This window comes from Lithobates pipiens, unplaced genomic scaffold (assembly GCF_037356315.1).
Source record: "Lithobates pipiens isolate NorthernLeopardFrog02 unplaced genomic scaffold, aLitPip1_a1.2 Scaffold_16, whole genome shotgun sequence".
Classification (NCBI taxonomy): Eukaryota; Metazoa; Chordata; class Amphibia; order Anura; family Ranidae; genus Lithobates; species Lithobates pipiens.
In genome coordinates this window covers 564,227,137-564,241,659 of record NW_027507748.1, presented here as the reverse complement: position 1 = coordinate 564,241,659, position 14,523 = coordinate 564,227,137, and the positions used below count along the sequence as shown (strand labels likewise).

Genomic DNA, 14,523 nt, shown 5'->3' with positions numbered 1-14,523 from the left:
AACACTAGACCCCTTACAACAATAGATCCCCCAGCAGCCAGCATCAAAAGAGCCACCAAGAACAACGACCCCCCACCCCAGCAACAATAGACCTCCCCACTAGCAACTATAGATCTCCCAGCAGCCAGCATCAATAGACCCCTCCCTCAACAGTATATCCCTCCCATCAACAATTAACCCCCCCTCCACCCAGCAACAGTAGATCCTCCGCCAGAAACAATAAACCTCCCCAGCAACACTATACCCCTCACAACAATAGATCCCCCAGCAGCCAGCATCAATAGAAGCTCCAGCATACTCTAATACCCCTTGCCTTTACATATATTCTGTACTGGAGGTGCCAGAACTGCGTTCCCACTCAAAAAAAAAAATCTCTGGGTAAGGGTTTAAACACTCGCATGAAGAAACTGCAGAGGATATAGCAGTGGAAAATAGCCCAGCAGCAGAAGAATTTTAGATAACAATTTTACACCCAAAGTTTCTAGAGGCAAAAAAATCACAGGTAGGGAATTTATTACAAAAATGAAACTTCAAACAAAACCTAGACTTCAAATAACTAGTTTAACCATTTCACCTTTCTGCACTCATTAGATACATATACCAGCCATTTTCATGAAAACAAAGTATTGTGAAATAAAATGCAAATACACGTTAGTGAACTGACCCTAAAATTTCCAATGGGGATTTATCTAAGTAAACATTTGGCTTGATGAATGTAGAGACCACAAAGTCAGTTCTGCTCCTGGAATCTAGAAATTAGTCACGAGTACAGTTCTTATTTATCTGCTTGTAATCTACAATATTCCAGAGGTGCCTTGGTTGTAAGTACCTTACTCACGCAGTGTCGCCTCTAACCAATGTAGTTGGGATCAATTATCTTTCCCGTAAGGACTGAAGCCTGGCACTGGGATGTGACTCTTGATAGCTGGAGAAGGTCTCGGTGTTCCAGACCACAAATCCAGGACTGCAAAAGCTGTAGATAGAGACAGTCACACAGGAACTATGACACGCTCTGCCTTATAGGTGCATGGGGCTGAACTATACAGCACACGTTTCACACACTCATTAACTTCAGTACAAATAGATTTGTGAAATAATAACCTGTACACGTCACAGGACACAATACACTACAACTAGTCCTTACCACAGGAAGATGCTCACACACCGCTCACTGGTGTCCTGTCCTGGTGTCGCCAGCTCAGAATATTTTTAGGAGTTAATCTGCTATCCTAAGGGATCCTTGGCTTTTCTACAAAGTCATTAAAGAAGCCAATCGGTGGCCAGCACCCTACATTCCTACACATGACTCGCCCAACTACTGTACATTACAAGAAAGAGCTGATTTGTATCACAAAGAACTGACAATACCGGTATGACGTGTTCAATGATAGGCATTTGTAACAAAACAGAAATATGTGATATGTCCTCTATACATAGCTCCCAACTAGCCCTGATTTCAAGAGACTGTCCCTGATTTGGAGCAATGTCCCTCTGCCCCCCTTATTTGTCCCCCATTTTGGTCTGATCTATATAATTGTATATAATATGCTCTTTTGTATCTTTCAAAAAGTGTTTCCCAGTGCTAAACCTTTCACCCAATTTCTAAATTGCTGCATTTGTACATTTTAAAAGCCAATATAAAGGAATAAAAAAGCACTTGTAGATTTAATTAACTTTTTTGGGGTTAATTCTCCTTTAAGGGGGTGTGGCAGGAGGTATGTCGTATGCCTACATATGTTCGTTAGTAGGTGCCCCTCATTCCCATCTCAAAATGTTGGAGGTATGCCTATAGCTTGCAACAGTCCACTATCATTTATACCCTGTACACACGGTCGAACATTCCGACCACAAAGTCCGTTTTTTTTTTCCGACGGATTTTGACCGAAACTTGTGTTGCATACACACGGTTGCACAAAGTTGTCGGAAAATCCATTCATTCTGAACGAGGTGATGTCAAACACGTACATCGGGACTTTAAACGGGCCACTAGCCAATAGCTTTCTGGCCACAATACACTACAACTAGTCCTTACCACAGGAAGATGCTCTCACACCACTCACTGTCCTGGTGTCCCCAGCTCAGAATATTTTTAGGAGTTAATCTGCTTCCTAAGGGATCCTTGGCTTTTCTAGAAAGTCATTAACCACTTGCCGCCCGCCCTATAGCAAATAGACGGCGGCAAAGTGGTTTCATAATCCTGACCGGACGTCATATGACGTGATCAGGATTATGAGCCGCTGCGTGCCCCCGGGGGCGCACATCGTGGCGATCGTTGTTGCGGGGTGTCAGTCTGACACCCTGCAACTATGATCTCGGTAAAGAGTTTCCAACGGAGACTCTTTACCACGTGATCAGCCGTGTCCAATCACGGCTGATCACAGTGTAAATAGGAAAAGCCGGTGATCGGCTTTTCCTCACTCGCATCTGTCAGACGCGAGTAGAGGAGAGCCGATCGGCTGCTCCTCTGACAGGGGGGGTCTGTGCTGATCGATTATCAGCACAGCCCCCCCGAGGATGCCCACACTGGACCACCAGGGATGCCACCAGACCACCAGGGATGACAAGGACAAGGTATGCCACCCTAGACCACCAGGGATTCCAGTCAGTGCCACAATGGATGCCAATCAGTGCCCATAATGGATGCCAATCAGTGCCCACAATGGGCATCACTGATTGGCATGCATTATTGATTGGCACTGATTGGCATCCATTAGTACAATATATTATAATACAATGCCGCCTATCAGTTCCCATCTGTGCTGCCTATCAGTGCCTACCCATGCCCACCTGTGCCGCCTACCCATGCCCACCTGTGCCGCCTAACCCATGCCCACCTGTGCCACCTATCCATGCCCATCCATGCCAATCCGTGCCAATTTGTGCCACCTATCAGTGCCCATCCGTGTCGCCCATCAGTGCCACCCATCAGTGCCGCCTATCAGTGCCACATATCGGTGTCCATCAATGCCACCTCATCAGTGCCACTTCATTGGTGCCACCTCATTGGTGCCCATCAGTGCCGCCTTATCATTGCCCATCAGTGTAACCCCATCAGTGCCCATCAGTGAAGGACAAAACTTACTTATTTGCAAAGTTTTGAAACTGAAACAAAAAAAAACATTTTTTTTTCAAAATTTTCGGTATTTTTTTATTTGTTTAGCAAAAAATAAAAACCGCAGAGGTGATCAAATACCACCAAAAGAAAGCTCTATTTGTGGGAAAAAAATGATAAAAATTTCATTTGGATACAGTGTAGCATGACCGCGCAATTGTCATTCAAAGTGCGACAGCGCTGAAAGCTCAAAATTGATCTGGGCAGGAAGGTATTGAAGTGGTTAAATAACATCTTCCCTTTAATCCAGGACACACATTAATTGCACAGGTTCTGTGGCTGATTAAGATGGTAATTACACTTACTTGGTGCCTTATCTGCATTAAATAGGCTTCAGGACCTGAATAATTCATATGTGTCCTGGATTAAAGGGATGATGTGGCAACCCTAGTGCCCAGCACCCTACATTCCTACACATGACTCGCCCAACTACTGTACAATACAAGAAAGAGCTGATTTGTATCACAAAGAACTGACAATACTGGTATGATGTATTCAATGATAGGTGTTTGTAACAAAACAGAAATATGTGCTATGTATAGACATAGCTCCCATCTAGCCCTGATTTCAAGAGACTGTCCCTGATTTGGAGCAATGTCCCTCTGCCAACCTTATTTGTCCCTCATTTTGGTCTGATCTATATAATTGTATATAAATATGCTCTTTTGTATCTTTCAAAAAGTTTTTCTCAGCGCTAAACCTTTCACCCAATTTCTAGGAATAAAGGAATAAAAAAAGCACTTGTGGATTTAATTAACTTTATTGGGGTTAATTCTCCTTTAAGGGGGTGTGGCAGGAGGCATGTCCTATGCCTACATACGTTCGTTAGTAGGTGCCCCTCATTCCCATCTCAAAATGTTGGAGGTATGCCTATAGCCTGCAACAGTCCATTATCATTTATGCCCTGTACACACGGTCGAACATTCCGACCACAAAGTCCGTTAGATTTTTTCCGGCGGATTTTGACCGAAACTTGTGTTGCATACACACGGTCGCACAAAGTTGTCGGAAAATCCAATCGTTCTGAATGAGGTGACCTCAAACACGTACGTCTGGACTATAAACGGGCCAGTAGCCAATAGCTTTCATCTCTTAGTTTATTCTGAGCATGCGTGGCATTTTGTCCATCGGTATTGTCTACACACGATCGGAATTTATGCGATCGGATTTTGTTGTCGTAAAATTTTAGAACCTGCCCTCAAACTTTGCGCGTCGGAAAATCCAACGTAAAAAGTCAGATGGCGCCCACACACGAACAGATTTTACGACAACACGATCCGATCGCACATTTTCCGCCGGAAAATCCAACCATGTGTATGGGGCATAAGACTTGTTGTCAGAAGAATGGAAAGTGACTGTGAAGGAGATCTCAGCAACTGAATATGAGTGCATATATGCTAGGACTTTGGGTACCAGCTGACCCCAGGTTTAGGTTTATGATTTGTACCTGAAATTCTGTATAGACACAAGTCCATCTATTTCACCAATAAAATAAAAATCATACAATCCCATATACACAATCCTTCACCCACAGTTGATCCAGAGACAGGAGAAAAAACCCCAGCAGAGCATGATCCAATTTGCTACAGCAAGGGAAAAATTCCTTCCTGATCTCCCGAGAGGCAATCGGATATTCCCCAGATCAACTTTACCTATAAATGTTAGTATCTAGTTATATTATGTACATTTGGGGAAATATCCAGGCCTTTTTTAAAGCAATCTACTGAGCTGGCTAGAACCAGCTCTAGAGGGAGTCTATTCCACATTTGTACCGCTCTTACTGTGAAGAAACCTCTCCGTATTTGGAGAGGATATTTCTTTTTTTATGTATTTGTACATGTTGATCATATCACCCTTAATCTTCTCTTCTCAAGAGAGAATACGTTCTGTTTCTCTAATCTTTCCTCATAGCTGAGCTCCTCCGTGCCTCTTATCAGTTTGGTTTCCCTTCTCTGCACTTTCTCCAGTTCCCCGATATCCTTTTTGAGAACTGGTGCCCAAAACCGAACTGCATATTCCAGATGAGGGCTTATTAATGATTTGAAATAGTGTTAAAGGCATAGATGGTTCGAATCTCGGCTGGTCCCTGCTGAACCGGCCGAGATTTGAACCATCTATGGGCAGGCTGATTATACCCAAGTCATTCCAATGTCAATCTGACCAACATGTCAGATTCCTAGCATGCGATTCTTGCCAAAGGCTATAGCAGCTAGCAATAATCATTGTGTTTTCCTGGTCAGGGTGGCTTCCTGCTTCCCCGCACTGAAAGAGCATAATAGATCTGCAAGAGGGATTCCCCCACCAACACTGATTCTATTGATGGTGGAATCGGGTAATTTTCTTTCCTGAAACCCATGGTGGCCTTAGGTCCCTTTCACAGATACAGACCGTTCGTCCATTTTTCATCTATCGGTTGAGGAATGAAAAACGGACATCAATGCATTCCAATGGAAAAATGGATAACAACAGATGATCATCCATTTGCATCTGTTTTCATCTGCTTCCGTCAACATCCGTTTTTTTTTGAATGGATGAAAGCCCTATTTTTCATCCGTAAAATAAATGGATCAGGCAAAAAACAGATGTAAAATTGACGAATGGCCAGTTTTTCATCCATTTTTACATTGGTAGTGGATGTAAAAAAAAAACTGCTGAAAAACTGATGAGCACTGATGAAAAATGGATGAATACTTCATCCGTTTTGACGTGACTGGGCTGCATGTGTGAAAGGGCCCTTAGAGTGCGTGCTAGCTCCAGGGCGGAACATTGTAAGAATCACTGTCCCACTTGCACATTTGGCCTGTTGTATATTAGTCAGCAGACGTTTATTAAGCAGTAATGGGATGCTATTTATACATGTAGCGGGACCCCCATAAGGGCTTCTGAGTGTAGTAGTGCCTCTGTCACCCTGCCTAGCCAGGCACACACTTTTCAAGAGAAAGAAAAGAAAAGATGACGCACCAGCATTGTGCATTATCCCAAGTAAATTTCATTGTATAGAAAAGATAAAAAACTACTCGCGAGCATGTGAAAATTAACCACTTCTGGACTGGCTCACGACGATATACGTTGGCAATTTGAAGAGGAATATCGCTGTGATGGCATCAGCTTGCTGCCATAACCCGGTATCCGCTTCAAGAGCGAATGGTCCTATTTCAGACCGCAAGATCACTTTTATCGGGGGCGGTAGAGCCGCCATGCTCTAGTGGTCTCCACTGCTTACCGGAGCCGCCGGTAGTGGCAGAGACGATCGGGTCCTCTCTCCTGCTGGGCTGGCTGCCGAGTGAGGGGAAGATGGCCCCCACTCAGCTCCATAGCATTGACTCGCAGAAGCAACGTCAAATGTCATTTCCGCCCAATGCTTTTTTTTTTTTTTTCAAATGATATTTATTTATTTTTTATTGCATATTAGTGTAAATATGAGATCTGAGGTCTTTTTCACCCCAGATTTCATAATTAAGAGGTACTGTCATACTTTTTTTTTCTATTACAAGGAATAAAAGTGACCCCAATTTTTTTTTTTAAAAGGACAGTGTCAAAATAAAAAATAAAAAGCAACATAAATAAGGAAAAAAATTAATATTAGTGCCCACATATGAAAACGGTGTTCATACCACACATGTGAGATATCACCACGGTCATTAGAGCAAGAGCAAGAATTCTAGCCCTAGACCTCCTCTGTAACTCAAAACCGCGAACCTGTAGACATTTATAAATGTCGCCTATGATGATTTTTAAGGGTAAAAGTTTGTCCCATTCAACGAGCGTGTGCAATTTTGACGTGTGACATGTTGGGTATCAATTTACATTATCTTGCACTTTTTTTTCTGTATTTTATTGAGAATAGGGAATTTAACTTGGATGGGGATAGGAAACTTATGAGATGCCCAGGTAATTGACCATCAAAATTGGGACCAACTATATACACCATGGTATATACAATCTCCTCTTCTCATCCTGCACTTACTTTCTTGCAGACTATCACTCCTCACTCTCCTCACTTGCTTGCACTTCCCAGATCAGCTAACACTGATTTGGTAAGCCTGACACGGGCTCAGCCAGACCTGAAGCAGATGCTTTTTCTAGGCAGGGACTGTGGGCCCCTATGGTGTAACAAATATTAAAAACTCCAGTGCTAGATGTTTCTGTGGCTACTGCTCCCATTACCACCTCTTCAGGCACTGCCAGCCCTCCTAGTTGCAGCTGCCCCTTTCCACTGCCCTTGCCATCACAATCCTCCAGACTGGCTCAGTAACCATCCAGACTGCTGCATCTCAGTCCTCTCAGGCGTGCCTCCCAGTCCTCCCGACTGTGTGAACACTCATCAGACCACTTGGCTGCCTCTCTGGAACTCCTGGAGACTTGCCTGGCAGTGTTCTCCCGCTGTTCTCTCTTCTTTCTCCTATGCCTCCTGGTCAGGACACCTCTGTGGGTTGTAAGAGGGTCCTGTCCACACCCGAGCCCAGGCCCAAGGTCACACCCCCCGGCTGAGGAGCTCATTCAAGTGCCCCCAACACTGTAACACTCCATCTCCATCTTCCGCCAGATCAAACCCCAGCTGGGCTGAACCAGGATATTTAAGTAGGCCTGCCCCCTGCTAATCCACATTGAGGATTGGTCAGGGCTCCTCAGAACACACCAGGCAGCTCCACCTCCCCCTTCACCTCTCCTTCCAGATAAAATCTGAACATTCTGGAAAGAAGTGGGAGGTTCTGGTGATGCCACCTGTAAATCACCCAGCCCTACCCTGGGATACTCCCAGCCCAGATCAAAAACACACCCAGGTGTGGCTATCAGTCAAGCCTGGAAATGTACCTACTCTTACAAACTGTACTATTACTCCTAGTACACTAGAGGGTGTTACATACAACAATGATCAGCGGATTATCAAAACAGCAGTTAAGAGCAGATTAGAGATGAGCCAAACTGCCCTGGGTTCAGTTGGAGCAGGATGAAAGTGTTAACTAAACCTGCAATAGTAAAATCAGTCTGTAAATGCAATAAAGCATGCTTGCTATACTCATTGTGAACTCTAAGGGGTTAATTCTCCACATTTTGTAAAAAGGCTTTTTGATCTCGTCTTCTCAGATCCTCCCTTTTCCACAGTCCCCCAATCCATCTGCTAATAGCACAGAGCCCTAGGAGTCACTCTGCACATCTTCAGCTTGGTGTGTATTGCTAAAGAATTTATTTTTCTTTAAGAGTGTGCATGTGATCAGCATAGGGCCAATCAACACAGAAAATCAGGGGTCATGTATGTAGCCTCATAGGTCAGAGGAGAATGAAAACTCCTCCTACAAGCTTTAACCAGTACTCGGCCGGACACTGTTAGAAGTCACAAGACCGCTATATACTGCTGATGAGAAAAAGTATTTAGCAGTTTATATTTACTAAATATTTGTATTTCTATGTTCTGTGTACTGTGGGAGACCAGATATAGTGAATGCAGGGTCCTCGGTTTAGTAACACTTTAAACCCCTTCACACCGACTGTGCGCAAATTAAAGCTGCGCGGGTAATCGTTATAAAATCGTGATTTCGATTCTCTCCTCTGATGATCTCTCCCACTGAGAGAAGGCGATTCTTTCATATAAACAAGTGGAGAGATTATCTGCTCACTGATTATCTGTCAAAATAAAGCATCCCGGGCAATCTGCCAAATTTAGAACTTGCATGAAACATTGTAACTAACTTCTTAGATCAAAGGCATAGAACTTCTTGTGTAAACAAATAATCTGGCCAGTCTGCCAAGCTTTCAACCATGTGTAAATGCAGGAAGTTTAACCACTTAAAGTCTAAATCTTTTTCTGACACTTCTTTCTTAAGTTAAAATCAATATTTTTGCTAGAAAATTACTTGGAACTCCCAAACATTAATAAATAAATAAAAATTATATAATATAATTTTAGCAGAGACCCTAGGGAATAAAATGGCAATTGCTGCAATATTTTATGTCACACTGTGTTTGCCCAGCAGTCTTTCAAATGCAACTGTTTGGGAAAAAATACACTTCAATAATAAAAAAAAAAAAAAAAACAGTAACGTTAGCTAATTTTTTTAGTTTTAATGTGAAAGTTGATGTTACGCTGCGAGAATCGTGAGAGAATCGTGATCTATCTTCTAAGCAAAAAAATTGTGATTCTCATTTTAGCCAGAATCGTGCAGCTCTAACGCAAATATGCAAATATGCAGCCTTCGGCTTGAAGAGGTTGTACTGGGGTGATGCGTGTACCCTTTTTTTTAGAGCTGGTGGTTGGCTTTCTTATGTGTGGCTAAGAAGCCTCTCAATCATTATCATAAGCAGCGGGAGAGGACGGCCCCCTCCCCGCTGCCTTCCGCTGCTCGTCCGGGCTCTGCCATCCCACCGGGAGGACCAGGCAGCCAGCTGGCCGGAGATCTGAACCAAGCCAGGATTGGCTTTGATCGGGTCTCGGATCTAGTACTAACATCTAGTCATGACATCACGTCCGCTTTACGGAAGACTTAAAGGAGCCAAATTTTTAAAAATTACAGTATTCAAAACAGCCACACTTGGTGTTTTGAATGCTTTTAAGTGCAAAGGAGGGATTTGGGGTCTTAGAGACCCCAGATTCCTCCATATAGAGTATCTGTCATGGCTTTTTAATCATGAAAGTGTATTTTTTTCCCAAAAAAGTGCATTTGGAAGACCGCTACGCAAATACAGTGTGACATAAAATATTGCAACAATCGCAATTGTATTTGCTAGGATCTCTGCTAAAAATATATATATAATTTTTGGGTGTTCTAAGTAATTTTCTAGAAAATAATACAGATTTTAACTTGTAAGCAACAAGTGTCAGGTTTAACCATTTAAGTTCCGCCCTATAGCTGTTTTAATGCTATAGGGTGGCACCAGTGTGCTGGATGATGGGTAGGGGGCATGCATACACTCCATTGGTGGCTTGTTTCCACCACCTCACACAGTATAGAAAAACACTGGCTAGGCACACAGTTAACACCTGATGTTAAACTCTTCCCAGCCAGTGTCATTAATACAGTGATAGTCCATATTTTTAGCACTGATCACTGTATTAGTGTCACTGGTTCCCAAAAAGTTTCAGTTAGTGTCAGAATGTCCACAGCAATATCGCAGTCCCACTATAAGTCACTGATTGCTGGCATTACTAGTAAAAAAATTAATAAATAAAAATATGGTAGTATAGTAGAATACATATTAGCCTAAATATCTCAAGAAATCACATTTGTTTCAGAATTTTTCAATTTTTTTATTGGATATTTTGATACAATGTCACATGACAGTGCAATTCACAGTCAAAGTAACATGGTGCCGTATCACAAAAAATGGCCTGGTCATGGAGGGGGGTAATTATTTTTGAGGTTAAGTGGTTAAAGAAGTTCAGGTGCAGAACCAAAACTCCATTGAAATCAAAATTAGTCAAATATGTCAAATTCCAAATGCCCATTTTTTTACTAAAGAAAAGCAATGGGGTGTCCAGAGAAACAGCATGGGGAGGTGGGCACTGCCCTGGGGCACATGTACTAATGTAAAAAATAAATAAATGAAACATTCAATTTATCTGGGAGCAGTGATTGTTTTAATTGCTTAAAGTGAGACATTAAAAATGTCCAATTCCTTTAAATGAGACGCTTGGGGGTGTCCTAAACCTGCCTGTGAAGGGGGACATCTCTATGATGTGCAAAATGTGCTACAGCAGCACTAACATTTGCAAAGGAAAGTCTTTAAAACTCCTGAAAATTGACCTGTCACTGACAACTTCTTTTTTTTTATTTTTTTACAAGAAGCCAACAATGAATTTAATTTGCCAGTAATATAAACTGTATATTTTTTTTCCTTTGTAAATGTTGTATTTGCTGTAGCATAACATACAGAAAGAATGTAAAGTAATTTTGCGTCCCACCCAAAATACAAACCAGACCCTTTAAGATTGTTTTCAATTTTAAGGGAGTACCTCACAAAAATGTGCACGATCCCCCAGGAAATCTATACTAGATCCTTATCCGAACATGCAGCCTGCATGCAGCCAAGATGGGGGAGGATGCCGCTTGCTAGAACCATCCATACTAGACTGACTAAATATGGCCATGGCCTTTGCTTTAGCGGAGAGGATTCCTGTGACATCAGTGGGTCCTAGGGATGCTGCAGGTGTTTTGATATAGTCTCCAGTACAGCCATGGAGAGCAATGTGGCCCCTTTGTATGCTTATTTCTACATTGCAAACTTTGATATCAGCTGTATGGCCATTCCATGAACCTAAGTCTTATACTTTTGTGATTCAGACACACAGATTATATTTTTAATTTGGCATTCATATAAAAATAGATAGGTCCTACCATTACATTTTCAAAGGAGTACAGTAGAACAATTTTCAAACTGAAATTGCTCCCAACTCCATATAAAAAAATCAACCATCAAAAAAAATATTTTTGTGGTTTGATAATTTTATTCCAGTCTTTCCAATAAAAGGCCTAAGCTATAGTCTATGTGCGTGGTGAGAAGGATGACGTCTTCAGCTTGTTTTTTACACTAGTCTACTTGATTGTTGAATCATTAGTAGTGTGTGGTTATGAGAACTGACCTTCTGACTTCTTATATCAAGGCTCTATCTTTAGATAGAAAATCTCTTAAGCAGTTTAAAAATAATCAAGTCTGAAAAGTACATTTCGGGTGAACAACTGTATCTTCTTTTTAAACCTCGACAGCCATAATAATAAAAAAACATTGGCCCACGTTTAAAAAGGCATTTCAAATAGATTTGAAAAAGCCTTAAACTAAGAGAAATTCCATTCTTACTGGATTTTACTCATACCTCAATTATTATTATTATTATACACGATTTATATAGCGACAACAGTTTACGCAGTGCTTTACAATGTATAGGGGGGACAACACAATTACAGTACAGTTCAAAACAAATGGTACAGGAGGGCCCTGCTCATAGAGCTTACATTCTAAAGGGAGGGGGTGGTGGTACAAAAGGTAATAGCTGCAGAGAATGATTTGATGGGGGTGACAAGAAGAATTAGCAAGAAGAAATCCATACTGGAGTACAGTATGTGATATTATCGTGTTTGTTGAAATATCTTTGTTGACTAAACTGTGTTGTCCAGAATTCTCAGATTTGGGTATGCCTTGACTAAGATTACAATGATATTTGCTGCTTTTGCCTTAAACCTCCCATTTTATAGTTAGCTAATTATTAAAGTTATCAGCAAAGTTTCTTAGTGATAGTAGAAGTAATGTGTCCTAAACACAAGGAATATAATTATTTACCATACTGCAAAGAGAGTCATTAAATGTATAGGTTGGATACAGTATACCCTAATGATGACTAAATAAAAAAAAAAAAAAAAAAGATTGTGTTGGATATATTATTTACCACCTTTATCAGACATCCTATAATCCTAATTAGTTTTCATTTTTGGGATCTGTGCACATTCTATTGTAATTAGACATTCCCTACACAGACTGATTTATTCTGATGGATAAAAGTGCTTTTACTTAACTCTTACTGCTTTCGTACCGTTACAGCTTTACATTTAGTATTATTTTGCCTTTGGCTTTGTGATGGACAGAGGCTTTAGGAGGGGACTGAATGCTGCCCTCTTGCCTGATTATGGGCCCTGGATTTTGGGGGAACTGTGTTCTTTGTGAGGTGTATGCATGGGGACCCTTGGGGTGGTGTTACTTTGGATTCAGGTCCATGTCCCCCCCAAGACATACAGACTCTGGGAACCCTGTATATGCCATATTAGAAATAGTGACTGATACATACTGTTGGGACACATACTGTTAGAAGATGCTGATGTCATCATCTCCAGCCACCTGTCTGTCTGTTGTCTGCTATAATGTAAATAAGTCTAGTATGGCTTCTAAGAGTCTTTCACTCATTGTTGTTTGTGCTAATTAACTCTGCTATTGTATGAAGGAGTTCTGTGTTGATATTTATGATAATGTGTATTTTATAGTTTGTGAGCTAGGAGACGTCAAGGCTGCTGTCAGGTCACCTTCAGGCGAGGTGACAGGTGCCCACCGTAGGGATCCGGAGTGCACCGCAAGGTTGTGGACCCTACGGCTGACTGCTGCAGACGGGGGACAGATCCCACTGGGGATAGAGCGTGAGATTCCCTGGGGCGCGGAGTCTAAGAGCCAGCAGGTGTTCACCAGAGCCTCCAGTGGTGAGGATGGACTTGGCTGCAACTGGCTCCAGGTCGCGACCCCCAGGGTCCCCCAGCTCACACCCACAGTAGGGAACAGGAGGATAGGGATGGTGAGGGACAAAGCCAAGGTCGGGGCCACAAGCAGACAAGGATAGTCGGGTACACGCCAAAAGGTCAGGGTCACAGGCAAGCAGGGATAGTCAAGACACGCCAAAGTCGGTAACGGAAACCAGTAGCAGAGCACACGGCAGGAAACAGGAAGCTGATACACAATGGATACACAATGGTTGATCAGCACTGAGGCCTGCAGTGCACAGGTTAATATAGGACCTGGGGTGGAGCCATGCTTAGAGGAGAGGTTATAAAAACCACCAGGTGGAACTGGCTGGCTTCTTAGTCTGAAGACATGAGGGAAGGTAAGCAAACACAGGAAGATCACTGCATAACCATGACAGCTGCCTTGAAAGGTCATATCTCTGAGTCACCTGTCTAGTTAAAGGATTAGTTAATTAGCTCATGTTAACTATGTTTTTGGTTACAGTTTGTATTGTCATCCTGGTGTATATATTTGTGTGCGATCTCAAATAAAGCAGGCTATTTCTGTACTCCAAGACTGGCGTTGTCTGGTTCTTGTGGATTACTATAGCCAGATCCATTGCTCTCATGTTCCAGGACTTAGGAAACTATATACTTAGGGAAGCACTCAAGCAGAGTGTGGGATGTTCTGTCACAGTCTTCTTTTCTTTATTTTATCTTTCTGGATACCAGCACTCCTTTTCCTTCCCACTTTTTCACTCTGTTCTGTTTATGAAGCTATGTATACTGAATAATCACTAGCTAGTGCTGCTTCTAACTTTGGCAAAACCAATGTATAGCACCTATTACAATATACAGTATACAAACATATTACAAAGATGTGATGCACAGTTAGAAAATCTTTGACCAGAACCTGAAACAGTGGGTTGAATTGATTAGCCTAGGTTCACACTAATGCTGCGTGGGAAACCCCATTATCCATGTATGTTTCCCACACTGCCTCCAAATCGCACTGCCCTTGCTGTCCACAGCATGTGTCAGTGCAATCCTAACAACACCTGAAACACAGGCGTAAATGCAGTGCGTTTGCTGCCACTGGATCGCATGGTACAAAACAACCATGCAATTTAGTTGCAGTGTGGTTCCAAAATTGCTGCATGCAAGTCTTTGGTGCGATGTGGTGTGATTTAAGCCCATTCAAAATGAGCTCAAACT

General features: G+C 42.2%; 1 protein-coding gene across 5 annotated transcripts in view; it reads right to left on the bottom strand.

The window, feature by feature from the left end:
- Positions 1 to 14,523, bottom strand: part of LOC143983667 (glycoprotein-N-acetylgalactosamine 3-beta-galactosyltransferase 1-like) — an 81,188-nt gene that overhangs the window by 50,945 nt on the left and 15,720 nt on the right. Inside the window, exons 1-2 of one of the 5 annotated variants that reach the window (XM_077483639.1) lie at positions 1,145 to 1,239; positions 830 to 973 (exon numbers count right to left, since the gene is read on the bottom strand). The exons of 2 other annotated variants lie outside the window; for them this stretch is intronic. The gene's annotated coding sequence lies outside the window, so the exon portion shown is untranslated. Of the gene's footprint in view, positions 1 to 829; positions 1,028 to 1,144; positions 1,291 to 14,523 lie in introns of those variants that run through there. 2 more of the 5 variants (XM_077483642.1, XM_077483638.1) reach the window with 2 other exon arrangements.